Source organism: Colius striatus, chromosome 1 (genome assembly GCF_028858725.1).
Source record: "Colius striatus isolate bColStr4 chromosome 1, bColStr4.1.hap1, whole genome shotgun sequence".
Taxonomy (NCBI): Eukaryota; Metazoa; Chordata; class Aves; order Coliiformes; family Coliidae; genus Colius; species Colius striatus.
In genome coordinates this window covers 140836568-140854086 of record NC_084759.1, presented here as the reverse complement: position 1 = coordinate 140854086, position 17519 = coordinate 140836568, and the positions used below count along the sequence as shown (strand labels likewise).

The window sequence follows — 17519 nt, the reverse complement described above, 5'->3', positions numbered from 1 at the left end:
TTTGCTCATGATAAAACAGAAAAGAGGAAGAGAATGGCATAGCACAAGTTGGTATCTCTGTCAGAGTCCTTGCAAACAGTGCTTTTGTAGCAACATAACAAATCCAGTGACAGCTATTGCAATCTTAGAAGTTGAATCTGTTAACAGCAATCAAATACTTAAGAAAAGGTATAATGACTGAAAAAAACCCATGTATCTTTTGCATCAAGCACTACAAACATTTGCCTTACCTAAAGTCTACACATATATTCCTATCAGTAAGTAAGCAGTGTTAAGAGTGAAATGTGGCTGATGCGGGACTCTCATAGTTTCTCTATTCTGTGGTTTTCAACTTTGATATACAAGTACATACATATAATAGATTGGTCTCTAAGAAAGAATAGTTCTGTTTGTCTTCAGATAGGAGGGAAGCATGGGAACATACGTAGAATGTGAAAGCATTTCTCAGGTGCTTTTTGTCCTTTGTTTTTTTTGTAAAGGGTATTAAGGTAAAAAAGGAAATATGTGGAGTCGGATAAAACATTTTAGATTTTCACCAGCTCTTTTCCTGCCTCCAGATGACAGGAAGCCAAGTCAAACATTACAGCTCATGGCTCTTCCTCTCCCGAATGACAGCTCTGCAACAGTTTATTTGGGCACTCCTGCATCTCACCATAACATAGTATTTACTGTTCATGTTTACACATAGCAAAGGAGACCTGGAAGTCCTTACAGACAGCCAGAAAATGGTTGTTATTAAAGATAAAATTTCCTACAGAAGCCACCGTACAACAATGGGTTATACCAGAGAATGTGATTCTGACTTTATTAGGACAATTGTCTTAGAGAACTCAGTACTCAACGAAGTTGTTTTTCTAACTGGCTGATAGTGATGCCATGTCCATATCAGTACTGCTCACTAAGCAGAAGGGAACTAACCACTTTATTTTTAAACTTAACATCATTGTTGCAAAGCTGGAAACATGCTCCAGGCTTGCACCTCAGGATAATGACTGCACTACTGCCGAGGTTTAAGACACTATGCTTTAAGTCTATATCTCCTCTTCTGTTCTCAAAAAGAACACGATAAAGAGTTCCAACAAATCAGCTTACACTGAAGGAGTAATTTCAATGTGTCTCTGTAATACAATAAAATACCTACAGTCTAAAGTCAGATGTCTCATTAATCAGCACACCATCACAAGCTGAATAATATTTTGTGTTATGTTTCCCCCACCTCTTGCACCCCACTCTACCACTCAGACACTCACTTTACACCAGAGCTTCAGCTTCTAAGAAAAAGTAACAGAAGTCATATGACTTAAACAGAGGAGCAATTTAAGTCTGTAGTCTACTGTCCATTACTGATACATCCAGATGTAAGGATATTGGTTTCACTTCTACTCTTGCTTTTTCACCAAAGGAAACTGGAAACTACACTGGTTCTGCACTGCTCAGAGAAACTTCAAAGTTTAAATCCAACCTACGTTTATTCTAGGAACTTACTGCTTCATGTTCAAGGTTTGCCAAGCCAGGAGACAAACCTGCAAAAGCAGATCATTCTACACAGTTCACCTCAAGCAGCACATTAACATAGCAGTTGTGCCAACATCCCATTTCATGCAGGCTGTGAAGTCAGTTATGCCCACAGGCCAAATACAGAGGCTTCAGTCACCACAAGAAGTCACTCCCCAGAACTCTGCACCCCTGATGTAAACACCCAGAGCCCTTGGAACTTGTGAGCAACACATCAGAGAACATGGAAATTACAGGAGGAAAGCAAGGGCAGGCAAGAAATATTTGCCAGGTTTCCAGGGTATTTGTATGCCTTGTTCGCTATTCTGCGAGTCTACAGTATCCTGCATGTTTTGTCTCGAGGCAGCTGATTGCTGACTCAGAAGCTCTGTAAATTCCTTGGCTGGAGTGCTGGGAGAAAAAGACAAAGCCCATGAAAAAACGCATGCAAGAACAGTGTTCATGTTGCTATTTACAATAATAGCATGAGGTTGTCACTGACTCATGACTGCAAGTACGCTCAGATCTCCAGAGCTTGTCCTGGACAAAAGAAACCAATGAAAAGCAGAGACATGGGCAATGAATTGTGGTTCCTTCCCACAACCACCACAGATGTAGAGATGGGAATATTTTACCAAATGCATATATGAAAAAGGAAGTACAAGGCCCCAGTTCTGCCAAAAGCCAAGTAATAGCAAAAGATTTTGCAAATGATATGTATTATGTATATAATGCATTTGGTTGTAAAAATTCAAGTTTCTGCAGAAAGTGTTGCAAACGCAGGGCTCCTATATTCCAGGCAAATAAAGTCCCATTATAGGAATCACCAGCTCTACATTTTCCTTCCTGATTTTGTTAAAAGTGCTCATTGAACTAATGACTTGAGGCTGGAAAAATAAAATATTACAGGAATGTGTTTTCCTGCATTCTTCTCCATCGTTTTCCAGCAGAAACTATTGAGTTAACTCCATCTAAATTCACAGCTTGTTCTGTGTAGCTTAAAACAGCATTTTGAGTGAATATAACACTTGCCAAAGTAACTGCTCAGCTGCACTTCAGAATGCTAAATTTCTCTAAGCACAATGTAAATGCTCTCTTACATTTGGTTATCTCACAACCAGGCAAACACCACAGATGCACATTTGACAGACAAATCTCTGAGAAGTCAGAGACCAACAAACTGCAGTAGTACTGTATGGAACCTGAAAGCAAGTTGGACTGTCAATCGTGAAACTACTGATAGCTCCAGTAGCCCCAATTTCCATTGATCTCACTCCTTCCCTTAAAATTTCCAGTTCCCCAGCAACATTCCCTATGCTCTTGTCTCCCTTTCATGGCCCCTCAGCTTCTGCCTAAGAAAGACTCAGTAACACGCTCTGGAAACTCTGAGATTACTGCAGTACCTAGGCAGCCAGTACACACTTGCAACTTGGCTAGAGAAAGCCTAAGTACAGATTATTGTTAAGCTTATGTTGCAGACAGTGGGGACACCTATTTTTGTCTCTCTCCTCCATCCAGTCTCCAGTTTTCTTGCAGGAAACCAATTACCTTTGAGACTTTTATTCCCTGTCAAATCTGGATGAAATTGTTCAAAAGATATTAAGAATGAACTGAAAAGCAGATGGTCAAACAGCTCAATCCCATAAATCTCCCTTCTTTAGGAAGCCACACGAAAAAAAGTCTTTATTCCAACAAATGAAAAAGCTCTGGTTTAATTTCCAGGATTTTTTAATTTTATTTTTTGCTAAAATTAAAGAAATGGACCTTTGCTACAATATGTTCATGACTTTCTACATGATCGCTGGCATCAGAAAGTGCAGCTTTAGGGCAGTGGTAAGACTGAGGAACAGATGGCAAAAAGGGGACAATTTTGACAAGAAAAGCTACAGTCAAAACTAGCAAATACTTTAGCTCCATGTTATGCAAAGAACGGGAAAGCAGGAGGACAAAGGCGTGGTTGCCATTGTTTGCAGCTTCCCTTTTATATCACATGGAAAAAAGGAATGTCAGCACTGTCCACAGTATGTTTTAAGATGGTATTTAGATCTGCTCCCATTCATAAAATTCAACACTCAAGCAAAACATGCTGGTAAAAAGTTATTTGTGTTTTAATACACTTAGCAAATTTGATTTGGTGGGCATCTGACTGTCATATCAGAGTGACTGTTCTGGGTCTCAAACTCATTCCTGTATACTCTTCCTCCCAAGCTAGGACAAAAGTGGGAAAAAGAGAGATTAAACATGAACTTGGTTGCAAATACAAGAACCTGTTCTTAAGGAGAAAATCAAAGCACATATACAAACAGTTCATAGAATTCTTACATCAAGAAAAATTCGCTCCAGTAATGATTTGGAAAAAAAAATGCAAGTTATATCGAAGAATATGTGAACATACAAATACAGAAGTAGTTACAGATTATTTGGTTCCAAAATTCATATCAAGGTACTGAATCATAAGTGTCATAATATCATTATTAAAAACATTAGACCTACAAAATAAAACCTTTTATCTATAAGAATTCAACAAATATACTATTCCACTGATCTGTCTTACATGATTCTCTAATCACAGCAGAGACCCCACACTGAATGAACACAACACAAAGAAAGAGACCAAGAAACAGATCATCTTTCCTCTTTGAAAGAAAAAAAGAGGAAATTATACCAAGGAAGAAGTAGCTGTCCCCTTGTAATATGGTAAGGGAATCATAGGCCATCTGGACAAGCTTCAAGCAGAACTGATAGCTTAGATGCCTGTCACAGCCACATACTAGGGAGATTCCCCACAGCACAAATCTTCACATCGGGCAAATAGTGCCAACGCAGTGATTCCTTCTCACCTAGTACCAACTTACTAGCTGCATGTTTAGAAAGTTGGGGGCATGCTTTACATTTTCAGACTGCCACTGTGCTATGAAGAACCAAATGGTACTCTACATGTACATTAAAAAAATATATATTGCTTAAAGAAGTAAATGTGCTGTTACTCCAACGGTTAAAAGTATTACATCTCACTCTAATCAAAACTCTCACAACAGACTTCTCATTAATGCAGCAGGTCATATCAACAACACTTCCCTTTACACACCTCCCAAACCCCAATGACATACAAGAGCAAAGGCTCCATTTGTTCTCTGGGTGATTAAATCATAGAATTGTAGAATGGTAGGGGTTGGAAGGAACCTTTAGAAACCATCTAGTCTAACCCCTTTATCCATCTATCTCTCACAAACCCTCCTGCAGAAACACAGGTCCTCAACATACAAATTCAGCTGTTTCAATGTAAGGAGTCCTCATCTACAAGCATTTCCCATAAAGACGACATCTCACACCTGTAGGCAGTCAGACTGTGGGTATTTCCTCGACACATATCCCACTTCTAAAGTGTCCAATCATGTCACTCTAGGGGAAAGTGACTTCACTACCAGGCTGAAGTATATAGAGGTTTCTTTCTTCACCACTTAACAGGGGAAGGAGATTGAATGCCACTCTCTCATTTGAAGTGCTTTGAAGTTATTCCTGATGTTACTTTTCAATATAGAAACATATCCTAAAGTTAATTCCCACACAGTTTTACAAGCTGGACTTCCCCAGAATTCTTCAAACCCTATTCAATAACCTGATGAAAGCTCTTACAAAAAAAATTAAAAAGAAAAAGAAAGCTTCTAAGAAAATACTGGAACAACACTGTCACAAAACTATTTCTTCAAATGGGAGTAAAACAAATCAGTCACCTTCGCACAACATGACACACCAGCTTTTCACATCACACAGGACATGGATTGCTTTATCTGAGTCAACACGCCATGCCACAAGAAAAGGATGTTTTTTGAAAAGCTTTAGTGAAGATTAGAGAACAAGAACATTGTTCTGACCCAAATAGAAATTTTGAGCAGAAGAAAGATTGATAGCTACAAACACACTGCAGCCCAGTGAGCCAAGTCCTCCGAGGTCTTCAGGTTCTCCTAGCACTGTGACTATCCCAGGCCACTCCATGACACAGTGAGAAAACAAATTGAGTCTATATATATTTTTAAATAAAGAAATTTCATAAATTCTCTCATGAAACTCACTTGAATACATTTTTTAAAATGTATAAGGAAAGGCTTCTATCTGTCAAAATCTGGTACCAAAACACAGGGTGTAATGATCAGAAAAGTTAATGCAGGAAAGAATCAACAGTGACAAAGTGATATGTACAACCATATGACCTGCAAGTGACAAAAGGAAAAAATTACCATTCTTTAAAGAGCATGTAAAATGGTTCACAAGCTCTGAAAAATCAAAAAGTCTACCATCTAATGTAGTATGTGCTTGCCTTCCATTACATGCACTTGTCTCCAGTTATGTGCTTCAGCTGTCTCTTTTATTACCTAATTCTGCCTTACAAATGTCAAAGACTACTAGTCACATAGAATCAAAGAGTCCAATGAATCTTCATTTGGGTCATCAAGAGAAACAGCTCCTCGGAAAACTCAAAAAATGGTAATTTGTGTCAGTTTTTATCCTAATCAAAGCAGACGGCTGTCTGGACTTTTAACTCCAAGTCTCATCCCACAGTGGTTTGGCAAATACCACACTCACAAAACAGAACAAATATTCCAGTTACAGACACAAAAAATGTACATGGGAAAGCAAGTTTTATTTGTGCTGCTTCCAACTCTCAGCTATTATGGGTGTGGAAAAGAGGCAGGCACTTCCTCGAAGGAAGTAGTGGAAGCAAAGGGAGTTAGAAAACAGGATTAAAGGATTCATGATTTTGCCATCCACATACTTGACTAGCTACAGCATCACAAATTGAGTATGCTGCACAGAACAGTTCAAACAGATTATTTAAGGGATGTATATCCTGTTTCTGTGTAGGAAGACTGAATATGAAAAGCAGAGGGACTTAAAAATTTGAGATTTTTTTTTTCCTAATGAATATCTTGCAAGACTTTTGGGAGTAAAGAAACCAAAGTAAACAGACATTTGAATAAAAGAGCCATAAAGATTTCTCCAACTCTTAAACCACTTCATTTAGAGACTGTTCCACTTTAAAAACAAAACAAATCTCAAGATTTATTCTAGGAAAAGTCCAGGAAGGGCTGGGACCATGCCACAACCCACGGGTGCAACCTTAGCCTTTATAATTACCAGGTAAAATACATATGCAGAGCTCAAGAAACACTTAAGAAATTGGGCCTTAAACCCAAATCTCCAAGAACTGCTACCTCCTTTCCCTTAACCAGATGAAGAGCAGCTCCTTACTCACTACCTGCCACATGCCTTCACTTGTCTGGCACTCTCTATCCCAGCTATCACACACCCCTATCTGCCACTGGCCCCAATCTGTGCATGACCAGACCCAAGCTTCATCAGCAGGCCGACTACCTCAAGCTTCACTGCTGCCAAGGAAAATCCCACAGTGTGTTTACAACCACTGATGGGTGAACCCCACTCACGTAGCTCACATTGCTACAATTAGCCTTCCTTTCTCTCTAAAAGTTGCACATGAAAATGTACTACGTAGTACCTCTAAATACCTGAAACCAGAAATGCCAAGGAACTCAATCTAGGGCAGATGAAGCAGGCTGTTTCTTGATGCTCCACAGGCCTGTCCTCCCACATTAGTCAGAGATTAGACCATACTATAAAATTAAGCAATTTCACCTCATTTTGTACAGGGAATTACACACCTCAGTAAGAGCACTACTGACTGAACGGAGTTTGAATGGGACATACAGTAGAATTTAAAGTGAACCAGAAAGAGACTGGTTTCCATCAGATTTTTTTTTTTTTTTGAATGACTGTCAGATTCAGTATGAAGCTACATCTTGTGCTCATAGTAGAAGTTATTTGTTAAACTCTTAAGGCACTGGGCTTCTAGACAACAAAAAAACCCGCACACATGCAACCAAACTGTAACTTTTCTTTCATAAATTCATAAATTAGATCATTCACTTGAAGTCTATTTCACAGGTCTCACAAAATTCTTCTATAACCTGTCCCAGGATGAATTCCTGTAGACATGTTTTTATTCTCAGAGAGGAAAAAAAATCTCAATCATAGCCTTTCCTTAAAGCACTCTCTTACAGTACTTATATTTTAGAGATCTCAATTTGATAACATTTTTAACTTGATTTATCATTAAGCCTTGATAAATTTACTTATGTAAGTCTTCTTCTATGGATAATAATACTCATCCTTTGCACTCTGGTATGATCTGTGATCTTTTAGTAACAATAATAACATTTAAAAGCAAACAAAATTCAACCCATAGCAACCAACAAACTTCACTGGGAGGCTCTCAATGACAATTGATCAAATCTAGTAGCTTAATGAAAATTCATCACTGTTACACAATCCTGTGTGTCTAATACTTCCCATAATTAATTTTCCTCCTAGATACAAGAAAAGCTTTTACCAGGAGATGGGGAATAAATTGTAAGCAATTAACCTGTTTACTGTTTTGGCAAAACTATGACAAACAGGTAAAATAAAGAAGTTACATTTTCTCATGCTGCAAAATATACCAAAGTCTTGAAAGGTAATAGGGATGATAGGTAGAGCATGGCAAAACCGAAAACTTGTGACATCGAACTTTCACCTCAGGACACAAGTTAATATCATTTGCACATACTGTTACACAGCTTAAAAATAGTAACCAGGCAGCATGTTCCCCACTTGGCTGGACATCTGACTCTCAATAAATGCTGAAACAGTTTCAATTGGCCAGACAGCGATTCTCTTCCAGCTGCCACAGGAGATGCCTTTCTCAGCAAAGACCATGCCAAGCTCAATGCCTCAAGCAAATGAAAATCTGTTAGGAAATCAGTTACAGAGGAAAGAAGTGGAGGCGGTTTTGTGATTTACTCTCCTTTCCCTGAGGCTCTGGCAAGCAGTTTCTGAAATAAGATGGCAGTGATCACTTCCAGAGGCAGACATTACTGGTCTGTTAAAATACAGCTACACCGGTGGGGACATGAAAAGACTTGGTACGAATTAGTCAGAGATTTAATCCAATCTAAGTGTAAGGATGCCATTCAGCAGAATTTGTTCCTGGTAGCAAGCATACATAAAAGCTTCTCTCTTTGCCTTTCATCCTCAAGGACTTCTCTGTCTAGTCTTTTTAATTCCATTCTCCTTTGGATAAAGGCCATTTCTCTACAAGGATATCTGGGGGTCTGGGGCAGACATCCTTTGCTGAAGCTCCCAGCTATCTAGTAGAGAAAGTTGCTTTATGAGAGGGCATGAGTATCCACTTTACTTAATGCAGGTCTGAGAGTCCCCACCAAGGGACACACAATCATCCTTCATGCAAGACATCTACAAGCATCTCTGTAACAGGTAAAGCTCTCAGTGGTCATGAAGAACTACCACACTATGAAACAACTTCTGTCGAGCATGGTTCAACAGCCCTGATACACTGGCTTTCACATTATGCTGTTTGTAAGCTGGGATTTGTCTTGTACGGCACTCCAGGATTTCCACTAGCAGATGATTCAGTTCTGCACCTTAGGCTCAAACTGAGTACTTTCCATAATCCCTTATTTTGTAACACCATCCTCTATCTGGCACTAGCCAGAACACCCTTTTTCAAAACTATTTTAATGCACAAGGAGAAGGGACAAGAGAGACTAAAGATAACCTGTGACCTTCTCAGCAATAATATCAACAGGCTACTGCTAGCTTATCCGAAGGTAATAACTTCAGCATCAGACTGACAAGGTCTCGTTAGAAGAAAAATATTGAAATTAAGGAATACTTTCCTCAACTTCATTCAATGGCTACTTTCAGGCTCAGTCAGACAGAATGAACTGATAGCACAGCTCTGTAAACTGGAGATGACCAACAGTGGTGACAGAACTGTAGCATGACAGTAGTTGCTTTCCTGGAAAATTATATGGTGCTCCTGGTCAGAAGATCTGCAAATTCCTCTCCAGAATAAACCACCTGGGGCCTTCAGCATCTGGACACCACCCTCTACCCAGGTCTCACCAATACTAAATGATCTAGTGTTCATATATTTCCCATTAATTCATGTAAATAGATGCAGACATTGCTAATTAAGAAGTCTCTGTTTTCTCCAATTTGAAGACTGAGAACTGCAAAGAATTGGTTCCTGATTACACCGGAAGCCATCAGTGAGTGGCTGTCCTTCCCTGTATGTACACCACAGAAATTAGAAAAAGTCACCTTTTCTTCATGGACCCAAGACATCTGGCTAGCTGTAATGAAAAATTTCCTATTCCATGTGGCAGACTAGAAAACTCTCGGACAATAGGATCTTCAAATACTTGGAGTGGCCACAATGAAAACAATGTTCACATTTAACTTTTCATTTCTGTAACACCCCTGATTTTCTAGACTAGAATAGAGTATTTTCGTTCGAAGGGACCTAAAATGATCACCTAGCCCAAAGGCCTGACCAATTCAGAGCTGACCAAAAGTTTAAGCATGTTGTTAAGTGTATTGTTACTCTGAAAGCAATATAGCTTATTTCCCTTCCCTGTCTAACTGGGTATTCATATTCTATGGTAACTACTGAATGTTCTATATTATGTTCTGTAACTATAGTTGATAAGTGGGGAATGCTCATTTGGAAGACAGAAGGCAGACAGAAATATCCAAGGCTGACAGAAATGGGCAATTCCCTGAGCCATACCATACTGTGGCAACTAAGATTAGTAATGCTTTTTTGTCCTGTGCCAGTTATTACCTCAGAAGTTTCTTCCAGAATGCAGTTGATTTTATGATCAATAACTTTCTTTTAATTTCCATTTTATTATTTTAATTTCCAAGTTTATATCTCTGTGTTCCTGTGATAATAATGACCTATGTCTTAGCCTTCCCTCCCTTCCTATCTATATTTATAGACAGATACCACATCCCATCATGACCTTCATTATACTGAGGTTAAATCAAGCTCTCCTAATCTAAGATAGGGACTCTTTCCCAGGCATCCCAAGGAGAATTGCATATTATTGGGTTTGTGATGGGTTTGTGGGGTTTTGCAGAGGGTAGGAAGATTATATGGAATCTTTTGAAGGATCTTGTACTCATGAGCATGTAGGGTCTGGTTGAAGAGGTAAAGGTTGAGGGCAGACTTGGCTGCAGCGATCACGAGATGCTGGAGTTCAAGATCTCGTGCAGTAGGAACAGAATACCAAGCAGGATCACAATCCTGGACTTTAGCAGAGCCAACTTTGGCCTTTTCAAGCAATTGATAGGGGACATCTCATGGGACAGGGTATTAGAGGATAAAGGGGCCCAAGATAGTTGGTCTCTGTCCAAAGATCACTTTCTCCAGGCATCCCAGCGGGTAGGAAATCAAGCAAGGGAGCCAGGAGACCTGCATGGTTAAACAGGGAACAGTTTGGCCAAACTCAAGTGGAAGAAGAGAGTCTATAGATCATGGAAGGAGGGTATGGCCACTTTGGATGAATAAAAGATTATCATCAGAGGATGTAGGGAGGCAACTAGGAAAGTTAAAGCCTCGTTGGAGTTGTACTGTGCAAGGGAGGTCAAGGACAACAAGAAGGGCTTCTTCAAATAACTGCAGATAAAACTAATGCTAGAGGCAACATAGGCCCACTGTTGAATGAGGCGAGTGCACTGGTGACAGAAGATACAGAGAAGGCAGAGTTACTGAATGCCTTTTTTGCCTTTGTCTATACTGCTAGAGACTGTCCTCAAGAGCCCCAGACTTCAGAGGAAGTCAAGTTAAAGGAGTTTTGTTTGGCTGATGAGGTTAAGGATCAGTTGAGGAATCTAGATCCATGGGCCCCAATGGGATGCACTCACAATTGCGGAGGGAGCTGGCGGAAGTCATTGCTAAACCATTCTTCATCATCTTCAGTAAGTCATGGAGAACAGGAAAGGTGCCTGAGGACTGGAGGAAAGCAAATGTCACTCCAGTCTTCAAAAAGGGTAAGAAGGAGGAGCTGGGTAACTACAGACTAGTCAGCCTCACCTCCATCCCTGGAAAGGTGATGGAACAACTCATCCCCGGTGCTGTCTCCAGGCATATAAATGAAAAGAGGGTCATTAGGAGCAGTCAACACAGTTTTACCAAAGGGAAAGGGAAGTCCTGTGATCAACCTGATAGCCTTTTATGAAGCTGTAATCAGGTGGACAGATGGTAGTAGTGCAGTGGATGTGTGTCATGGTTTAGCAAAGAGCAGCTTTTGCTTGGTAATAGGGGGAGCGGGTTGCAGTGAAGACCTGGTAAAGAGTTTGTGGACTCTCCCCCCCGCCCACCCCCCCCCCAGCTCCTGGGTTCACACCCACTTCCAGCCTGGCTGGGCCAATCTGGCATCACTATTTAGGGATGGGAATTTGAAGTGCTGGCAGGAGGTGTAAGAGAGATACAAGATGGAGAAGACCATGTGGACCCTACAGTCAGACAAGGAGGAAGGAAGGAGAAGCAGTAGACCAGAGACCCCCTCTGCAAGCCGTGGCGAGAACGCAGGCTGTACCCCTGCAAGCCATGCAGGGCCATGGCAGGACTGAGAGCCACCAGGAGGTCCATGTGAGTGCAGACGGACGGGTGAGGGACTGTGTGGGGAGGCGGTCATGGCGCAGGCCGTGCTGGAGAGCCTGCGCGCCGCAGAGCAAACCCACACGAGAGGCAGAAAGGAGCTGCAGCTTTCGGGATAAATGCACGTTGGAGCAGCCTGTGCAGGGCTGCCATGTGTGTGAGGTACCCCACGGACTTGAATGGAGGATGGGTGCAGAGCCCACTTGCCCCGAGGAGAGACAAAGGGCAGAAGCTATTGGGAACAGACTGACTGAAACCCCCACTCCCTGCCTCCCTGGGCCGTTCAGTGGGGGAGGAGATAAAAGCACCGGGATCAGGGCTCTGAGCCCAGGAAGAGGGGAGGTGTGGCAAGAAGGTGTTCTTAAAGGGCTGGTCGGACTCTTCATTGTTGTACCACTCTGTGTTGGTTTATTTTGGTTATGTTTTGGGGTTTTATGGTTATGCTTTAGTTGGTGTTGCATTATTTTCGGTTTTCTTCCCCAAGCCGAGTAGCCTGGTTTGTTTTGTCCTGGACCTTAAGTAGCAATTAAGCTGTCCCTGCCCTTTGGCAATTCTCAGCCTCCTTGGTACTTGAGGCTAATTGTGATCTTTTGTTTCCTGATGGGCCTAAACCAGGACAATGTGGTTTATCTTGATTTCAGTACAGCATTTGACACCTTCTCCCACAGCATTCTCACAGTGTGGGAATGTGGGCTGATGAGAAAGTGTGGGCTGGATGATCAGGTAGTGAGGTGGATTGTTAACTGGTTGAAGGGAAGAAGGTAAAGAGTTGTGATCAATGAGGCAGGGTCTAGTTGGAGGCCTGTGTCTAGTGGAGTCTCTCAGGGGTCAGTGCTGGGACCAGTACTGTTCATTCTATTCATTAATAACCTTGATGACAGAACCGAGGGCACTGTCAGCAAGTTTGCTGATGACACTAAACTAGGGGGAGTGACTGACACACCAGAAGGCTGTACTACCATTCATGGAATCATAGAATCATAGAATGGTAGGGGTTGGAAGGGACCTTTACAGATCATCTAGTCCAATCCCCCTGCAGAAGCAGGGTCACCTAGATCAGGTTGCATAGGTACACGTCCAGGTGGGTCTTGAAGACCTCCAAGGAAGGAGCCTCCACAACCCCTCTGGGCAGCCTGTGCCAGGGCTCCCTCACCCTCACGCTGAAATAGTTTTTTCTTATATTTAAGTGGAACTTTTGTGTTCCAGCTTCATCCCATTACCCCTTGTCCTGTTGCTAGCTACTATAAAACAGAGGGATGACCCAACCTCCTGACACCCACCCTTTAGATATTTATAAATGTTAATAGGATCACCCCTCAATCTCCTCTTCTCCAGACTAAACAGCCCCAGTTCCCCCAGCCTTTCCTCATATGAAAGACGTTCCAGTCCCCTGATCATCTTGGTGGCCCTGCGCTGGACTCTCTCCAGCACTTCTCTGTCTCTCTTGAGCTGAGGAGCCCAGAACTGGACACAGGACTCCAGATGAGGCCTCACCAGGGTAGAGTAGATAGGGAGAAGAACCTCCCTTGACCTGCTGGCCACACTCTTCTTGATGCACCCTAGGACGCCATTGGCCTTCTTGGCCATGAGGGCACCATTGCTGGCTCATGTTTAGCTTATTATCAATCAGGACTCCCAGGTTCTCTCTGCAGAGCTGCTCTTCAGCAGTTCGACCCCCAGCCTGTACTGGTGCAGGGGGTTGTTCCTCCCCAGATGCAGGACTCTGCACTTGTCCTTGTGGAACTTCATGAGGTTCCTCCTCCTCTACTACTCTACATGAGGTTCTCCTCCTCCTCAACTACGCCCTTGTGAGACCACATCTGGAATATTGTGCCCAGTTCTCGGCCCCTCAGTTCAAGAAGGACAGGGAGCTGCTGGAGAGAGTTCAGCACAGGGTCACAAAGATGATGAAGGGAGAGGAGCAGCTCCCTTATGATTAAAGGCTGAGGGAGCTGGGGCCCTTCAGCTTGGAGGAGATTGAGGAGTGACTTCATTAATGTTTACAAATATGAAACCAGTGGGTGTCAGGAGGATAGAGCTAGGCTGTTCTCAGTGATGTCCAATGATAGGACAATGGATATAAGTTGGAACGTAAGAGGTTCCAAAGAAATTCAAGGAAGAATTTCTTCACTGTGAGGGTGACAGGGCACTAGAATGGGCTGCCCTGGTGGGTTGTTCAGTCTCCTTCTCCAGAGACATTCAAAACCCACCTAGACAAGTTCCCGTGTGACCTACTCTAGGAGGCTCTACTCTGACAGAGGGTTGGACTAAATGACCTTTCGAGGTCCCTTCCAATCCCTGAGATTCTGTGACTACAGCCGCACACTGCATTTGGTCAGATGATTTCTCATAAGAGAATGGTGTAACAGGGTGCATACTGAAGGTTAAGCCTTTCCTGACAACTCTGGAATTGCTTTAGTGTTTTCCACACTTACAACTCAGTTCTAACATACATTTTAACATATTTATTGACCACATGGATCACTATTGCTCCTTTCTTGGGTCATTTCCAAATGAAAAGACATCAGACTGTCCTATTCTTGGGTTTCTGCTATCGAGTTTTATTTGTATTCCATAAATTCTAGGGTTTTTTCTACAGCATAAAGATCAAGTTAATCTCAAAGAAGTAGCATCAAACACCTCATCCTTCAAAAACAAGAATGGTAATCTTTCCCCTCCAAGCTAGTTTCTTTCCCTTTAAATATCATTTGACAAAAAGTTCCACTTAAACATAAGAAAAAACTATTTCACTGTGAGGGAGACGGAGCAGTGGGGATTGTGGAGTCTCCTTCCTTGGACATCTTCAAGACCCGCCTGGACATGTTCCTGTGCGACCTGATCTAGGTGAACCTGCTTCTGCAGGGGGGTTGGACTAGATGATCTCTAAAGGTCCCTTCCAACCACTTCCATTCTATGATACTTAGTCCTCTCATAAAACTGTAGTACTCATCTCAAACCCAAGCCTCACTAACTTTCCCAACTGAACAGTATCAGTTATAAGTAGTCTTTCATGTATACATGATGGAAGCAAGATGCATTCAGTAGAATATATGATGGCCCATATAGACCTACCAATGCTTCACAGTGCATTGATTAGCTGAGAAATGTCTTGTGTTCACCTCAGAGTGAGCTGTTTGGATGCAGCAGTGTCCACAGAAAGCATCATACTAATGCCACTGGTCAGGACACTGACAAAGTTGCATGCGGAAGCTTCCCAGGGGCTGTTAGGCTAGTTTAACAAAGAACTTGTGATCAGCCTGTCCAGTGTCCCCTAATTCTTGACCCACTTCTATCTATGTAACAAACAGGGTAGAACATGTCTGATAGTGGCAGGAAAATGGGTGTTAGCTTTTGGACTGCAATTCAATGCTTGAAGCCAGAGAAATGGGGTTCTAGTGCACTCTCCAACAAGAAAAGGCCAAGGCAATTAAAGACTTTCTCAGTTTATTAATAGAACACCGTTTATTAGTAGAACGCAGCCTAGGATTTGCCTCCAAATCAGGCCAGTAATATTACTGTATATAAGTAAATGTACAATAAGTACAATTAATATGTCAGGCCAGAATCAAGTGACCTTCAGCATGACTGTAAACATGCATGCACAGCAAAAAAAAAGCTTTATTGGAGGTTCATAATGCTGTGCAAAATTATCAGTTTTCAAGGCCTTTAGTTGCATAAAGATTAATTTTCTGTCAAAGCATCTGATACTGTAGCCATTTCTGTGCCTGTCTGTCCTTTTACCAATGCATGTGTTATGTGGGGTGGAAAGGAGTGTAAGCGTGGTGACCTTAAGTCATTTGAAACTCAATTTCATTGCCAGGATGGATGAAATTTCGCTTCTTCCTCTGCTTTAAACAATTACAGCCTGGAAAGATGAAGGCGGAAAGAGACTTCCAGAATTTTGCTGATGCACATAGGGCTGAAAGAAACACTGGTGTTGAGAGAATGTTTGTTTGAAAAAGACAGGAAAGGGGTTCATACTATTTCAAGAAAACTGATTTTGGTACTGCACCAGGGTGCAAAAACAGCATACTAAAAACTGCTGGTACACTCTTGCATATTATTTACTTTGGAAAACAAAATCTGAGCTGTGATTTTCCCCAAAGGCATAGATATGTTATGAAAAGAAATGCTTCAGACAATTTATACCACATCTGTGTCCCCACAGCTAATAAAGGAATGTGACTACAAGCTACACAGGTATAATCACTTCACCAAATTACAGCAGAGAATTTAAGATATAAGTATTGTTCTAGCACTCCAAGAGTGTATTATACTGCCCAGGAGTCCACTATCTCAAAAGAAGAAAAATTACTTCATGTGTCTTTGAATTGTTCTTAAAAATACCTAAAAGACACCAACAGAACAGTTGATTCAGGATTGCTCTAATCTGATCTTGGTTTTCCCTTTTCCCTACGTAGTATGTAATGACATTACTCACACTAGTCTCCTGGCTACCTCCTCAGATTTGACAGTGATATAGACATTAAGCAGATCAGCAGGGCCTCAAGTTTAACGGAAAGATCAGTAGTTAACACACATCTATTGCTTCAACCCATAGTTGTTTGCACATTCATGAACCGATATAGATTAAGGCATGCTAGTATCCTTCAGAAACAGAGAACAAAAACAAGCAGCGAGTTTACAGTATCTAGCTACATATTTGAAGTTATGTCCTTGACAAGCATAATACAGTATTGTTCACCAGATACAAGAGGTGGTCCCTTCTGTAGCCTGGATTGCTACCCATTAAAATGTCCCTATGCCCATTAAACTTGATAACTTCAGAAAAAGCAGTCTGCCAGCGTTTTGGATGGAGGGTCTCAGAGCTCTGTGTAGACTGCAAGGTATAACTCTAATATTTAGGTATTTCAGTAGCTCACAAGACACAATGGTGAGAACATGAGCAGTATTCACACACTTCTCAATGTACTCAACACAGCACTTACTGAATATATGTATCCATACATAAGCAATAGACTCTCACATAGCTCCACTCCAGGGGACAATGCCACTCACTTTTAGCGGAGCTATTTATTACTTATACCAAATGTGACATTAACATCAGCTTATGTAAGTAAAATAACAGAAAGGTGAAACCTAATCAAAAGGGCCAACAAGACAGGAACCTTGCTATTAAATGCTGTTTTCTCTGGAAGAATTTAAAGCAGCACAGAGAACCCATGAAAAAAGTTGACAACATTACCACAGCTACTTGCAGCAAGACAGATGTAGATGCAAAACATATGCAAACAAACTTAATCCGTCATCTAAAGTGGGTTTGGTTTTCACCTAACATCATCACTAACCTGTGCCCACAGTTATTCCAGTCCTACCTCGGGTCAGCCCAACAAGTTTTCGGTTCAATCTCTACAGACTTATTGTACTTCAAGGACAAATGACCATATGAAATGAATGAGATCAGCTTTCCTTTCACAGAAAAACAAAGACACTCCATGGCTGGAGTGTCCATGTTGGATGGCTCATTATTTCAGTAGCCTTT

At 41.5% G+C, this 17519-nt stretch overlaps 1 protein-coding gene across 5 annotated transcripts in view; it reads right to left on the bottom strand.

The window, feature by feature from the left end:
* MICAL3 (microtubule associated monooxygenase, calponin and LIM domain containing 3) overlaps positions 1-17519 on the bottom strand; it is a 162705-nt gene that overhangs the window by 111887 nt on the left and 33299 nt on the right. The gene's annotated exons all lie outside the window — the stretch shown is intronic.